Source organism: Pinus tabuliformis, chromosome 6 (genome assembly GCF_031772625.1).
Source record: "Pinus tabuliformis cultivar Carrire ecotype Pingquan chromosome 6, CPIR1, whole genome shotgun sequence".
In the NCBI taxonomy this organism is placed as follows: domain Eukaryota; kingdom Viridiplantae; phylum Streptophyta; class Pinopsida; order Pinales; family Pinaceae; genus Pinus; species Pinus tabuliformis.
Window position 1 is genome coordinate 1893319270 of NC_142292.1, and position 5066 is coordinate 1893324335.

Genomic DNA, 5066 nt, shown 5'->3' on the forward strand with positions numbered 1-5066 from the left:
CTACCCTCAGAAGCAGCTAAGACGCGTCTCCATGGGACCTCCTGTTCAGTAGACATTGATTCCCATAGAATTTTTTGCATGCGCTCCTTTTCTTGGTCATTATCCCCTTCCACCTTTATATCTCTAGAATCAATTTCCTTCTTACATGGAAGCATAATATAAGCTATTTTTTTGGGTATACAAATCATGGAAATGGGCTTCTGTCCAACTGTCAATAGAAGCGATATGAAACCCAGAAGCATCAACTCTGCAACCCAAAAAGATGATTTTCAAAAATATTTGCTCAGAGGACATATTCAGAAATTCTAGCCAGCAGGTGCTAAAAGAAATCAGTGTAGTTGCCTGAAATTAAAGGCTGAAATTCAATTTAGAAAATCCAAAACAAGCTACCAATGCAATCTAAGCAGATCAGTTAAATACATAAAACAGATATTGTCAAGTTCAACCAATGTAACCATTTTAGAAGGAGGTTCTATCTAAAACAGCATAAATTTGTTGTTCAAATTAGTTTCAGAGTATTTGGGGGATAGACTACAAGAAGCAACATGGTGGATATGAGTGGTTTCGAGTATCCGTTACCTGCTTTCAATTTTTCAAGCACTTCAGATAGAGCCTTTTTATTTCTTCTGGAGAGCCACTGTAAATATAATGACAGAAAAGGGCTTTATTAGTACAGATGCAAGAAGAATTCAAAACTTGTAATCCTGCAGATTTGTTTATCATGTCTTCCTCTATCAGCATCCTTTTCCTGTAATAACCAAAGCAATAATTCTACTTCTAATCACTGATGACATATGGAATATGAGCCATTCATATTGGGTTTTAAAAGTGTGTTTTGTTGGTGATTTCAGAAGCCAAAATTTATCAAATTTCTACCAGTCAAAACAAACTGAATGCAGAACTAAACTGAAGTAAGATCAATTCAACTAAACCAAAAAGTGCACAGTTGAAATCTAAGCAAAACCTTACATTGCTAGCATAATGAATACCATGTTCAAGAAGTAAAGAGATGGCCACAAATGCCAAACAAACAACTGCTACTGCCCAAGTAGGAGTTTGCTCTAGAGAACGACCATTGCCACTGTCAACTCCTGCCATATTCTTCTCAGAGGACTGGTAATTGCTTCTAAATTCACCCAAAAAAAATAATAAAAAAGTAGATAGTATACATCTTAAACATAGTTCCTTCCCGGGAAGGACAATACATCCCTACTCAATAATTGCAAACAATTTGATGGACATTGTCTATGATGTCAAGACTCAAACTACACCTACAATTAGTAAATCTTTGGTTTTTGCCTGTAGGTACCATTGGAATCGGAGGTGGAGGTAAACAAAAAATAAGAGGGGTGGGCATGGAGATTTCAAAATAATCTACTTTCAAATTTTATGATTCAGTTCTCAATTTTCATTAATTTCAAATTTAATTCAAAGCTTTCAATTTTCAGTGGTTCCAAAATTTTAGTTTCCAATTTAATTTTTCAGTTGCCATTTCTGTTTGTTTCCAATTTAAAGGACAGGAACCACACAATTGGGCTGTAGAGAAAGAAGTGAAGGAAATGGCAGTCATTGTGTGCATTTGTGTATTGTTTTTATTGTCATTTTATCTGAATGGGGTTTCAACTTCACAGGATAACTACCTTATAGACTGTGGATCAAAAAGTAACACCACAGTGGGTGGACGGATCTTCACTGCAGATACCCCCTCCTCATATATGTCAATTGCCACCAATGAAGGCATCTTTGCTAACACTACAAATTCCAATCTACAGGTTCCTTCTGGTATCTATTTGACAGCTAGAGTATTTACTCAGAAGTCATCCTATACCTTCAGTATTGGGCACCAGGGCAAACACTGGGTACGTTTACATTTCTTTCCATTCTCTTATCAAATGTACAATCTTACAAGTGTCATATTTTCAGTAGCCACCCAAGACTTCGGTCTATTGTACAATTTCCAAATCCAGAATAGTTCAATTGTGATGAAGGAATATCTCATCAATGTAAATGAACAAACATTGGTCCTGACATTTATTCCCTCCAATAATTCCTTTGCGTTTGTCAATGCCATTGAAGTTGTTTATGTGCCGAACACTCTTGTTTCAGACACAGCTCAAGATGTGCCCCTGCCTAATACTTACAGTGGTCTATCTAAGCATTCTTTTGAAACAATTTACAGACTTAATATGGGAGGACCATTGATTACCCCTGACAATGACACCCTTGGGAGATTTTGGGATCCTGATACAAGCTTCTTAGCTTCAAAATCGCTTGCCCAAAATTTCAGCATCCCGACCAACAATATTGTGTACCGCCAAGGACTAGTTACTAATGAAACCGCTCCCAATATTGTATATGCTACTGCTGAGGAGATGGCTGCAGCCAATGTCACAAAGCCAACTTTCAACATTTCTTGGTTGTTTACTGTGGATCCAGATTACCAATACTTCATTCAGATGCATTTCTGCGATATTGTGAGCAAAGCATTGAACGAGTTATACTTCAATGTATATATTAACAATGATAATGTGATGGGCGGTAATTTTGATATATCAGCTGCAACACAAAATAACTTGGCAGCAGCTTATTACAGCGATTTTGTAGTACTTAATACATCTACTGGATCGAAAAATCTTGCTGTCAAAGTAGGACCTGCAATAAATATGGCAAGTGTTCTCCCCAACACCATATTAAATGGGCTGGAGATTATGAAGATGAGCAACTCTAACAAAAGTCTGGATGGACCTTTCCCATAGAACAGTTCTATCTTTAATGCAATTTAAATGTGAAAAAAAGAATTTTCCGAATCTCAACATATACTGTTTTCCTCAATCTCTCTCTCTCCATCATTCACTCTCAATCCTTCTATGAGTCTTTGCATAAGTTGGGTTTCTCAGATCTTCACAAAAGAACATCATCAGATGATCGAACAACTTGCTAATTCTCGTGCAAGCCTTAGGACAGCCCTATGGCTAGGCAGTCTGCTTCGAAATTTTCTTTACTGCAACAGCCTTCCAGCTTTAATTTCTTACAATAATCAGAGTTAAAGTGAATGTCTGAAATATTGCAGTGAAGGGCTGATAAAGCAAGTATAGTTAAGGTAAACAACAGAGTAACCACCCAAAAGTTAATCTGGTCCCCTGTTTGTAAATATTCTCATTATGCTCTTCAAATAATTTGAAAGATGGGTAAGAATTAAATCAATAGAAAATTATCATCCGTCTGAGGAATTGGAACGATTCAGAAGAGATACTGACAAGATAAAACAAGCAGTAAATATATCATACAGTACAGATAAAGAGGGGTCATCTCAAGCAATCTTCAACACCACAAAACAATACTTCAAAATTCACAAGTATGCCCTTGGATCTGTCTTCTGCGTTATAGTATTTATAACATATTATGTTTGCAAAGGATTCCTTCTGAAAGTTCATTTATGCAAGCTTTCAGAGTCTAAAAATCTAACAGGTTACATACTGAGCATGGAAAAAGGGAAACCAAGACTGAATTGCCCTCCCAAGCTAAAACTACTAAAGAAGCTCAGTTCTAGAGATCCATCCTATTTGCAATAAATGCCATATAAGCTCAACCTATCAAAAAAGGCAGAAGCCAAAAAGTCCCTAGCTCTCGACTCATGCATGGTTCATTTTAAGAAACCATTGTTCCAACAAGCACGAAGTCCTTGAGGAAGGACACTAAACGAAGGATCCGTAATCAAGGGTATTAAATTCTATTAGTATCTTCTCTGGTTACTGATACGGACCTCCAGGGATGAGGGTGGCACCTTAGACAACCTGCCCTTTCACTACAAACACTGAAGCAATGTCCAGTGCAGACCTCCTAACCCACCTAATACTCTGAGAGTTACATTTTAGCAAGGAGAATCTTCTCCCTGGGGCCAAATCAAAATAAATGATGGAACAAAAAGAATGGTAAATGTTTGAAAAACATATTTGCAAATTTCTAAGTTTCTTGATTTTCACGCAGTTTACAAAATTTCTGGCCGGTTTTTAACTAGATGCATATTAGCTTGTAGAAATCGAAGCATGAATCTTCATTTTCAATTGCCCATTTTTCCCCAAAAATAAGCCTAATGACCAATCTTAGGCAATAATTTTTCTTCTCCTCAAATTTGTGATATATACACAATGGAAATTGATTTGAGAACTCTGTAAACAGAGAATGAGAGACCAACAAATAGATCAGACCCACTTTATCTAATGGTTTCTTCCTCCATCCAGAACAAACCCAATTGACCACTGACAGCCTCCAAATCGTTTAACATAAAATCTGAAGTAGATAGCGGTAACCACAGAGATTGATCTATAATATCTGTAAGGAAGTATATAAAACTCTGTAACCAAAGTATATACACACTCACTTCCGGGAGTAGAAGACCTGTTTCTGTCTGCTGACAAAAACGTCACCGTTGAGGATATTCCCGCCACGAGACGCTATGCATTCAGTTAGTTTCTCCATTATCCCTATCTGATCCTGTACAACATCCATACAATAACAAATACCATTATGGTTATTATTATCTCCAACCAAAGAGGAAATGAGAAAATATATGTTGTTGGTTCCTTACAGGACACTGAAAAACATGCACACCATTGAATAGGCTGGAAGCTGTGGATTGTATGGTTGTTTCTTCTCCGACAACCTTCCATGAACGATACGAACGAATTAACTGTGGTGGGCTTGTGTTTGACAGGGAGGGGGATCCCACTGCAGATGCAAATGAAGGTAAGTAGTGTCTTATTAACCTCTCAGTCTTCCAATTTCCCAAAAATTTCTTCATCGCTTCAGCTTCAGAATCAATTTCTTCATCGCTTCAGAATCAATTTAAGCTTCAATGATCTCAATCCCCTTTGAATCAACGGCTGAAATTGTTGCAATCGTCTAACCTATAATTGTGTGGCTTACAAAGATGACAGGTGGGCAGAGAGGGGATATGCCCTTGGATCTGTCTTCTGCGTTATAGTATTTATAACATATTATGTTTGCAAAGGATTCCTTCTGAAAGTTCATTTATGCAAGCTTTCAGAGTCTAAAAATCTAACAGG

The 5066-nt window shown here is 37.2% G+C and overlaps 1 pseudogene; it reads left to right on the forward strand.

Moving 5' to 3' along the window:
* The first annotated feature begins 1559 nt into the window (after positions 1-1559).
* Positions 1560-2756, forward strand: LOC149266735 (receptor-like protein kinase THESEUS 1 pseudogene; annotated as a pseudogene).
* The last annotated feature ends 2310 nt before the right edge of the window (positions 2757-5066 follow it).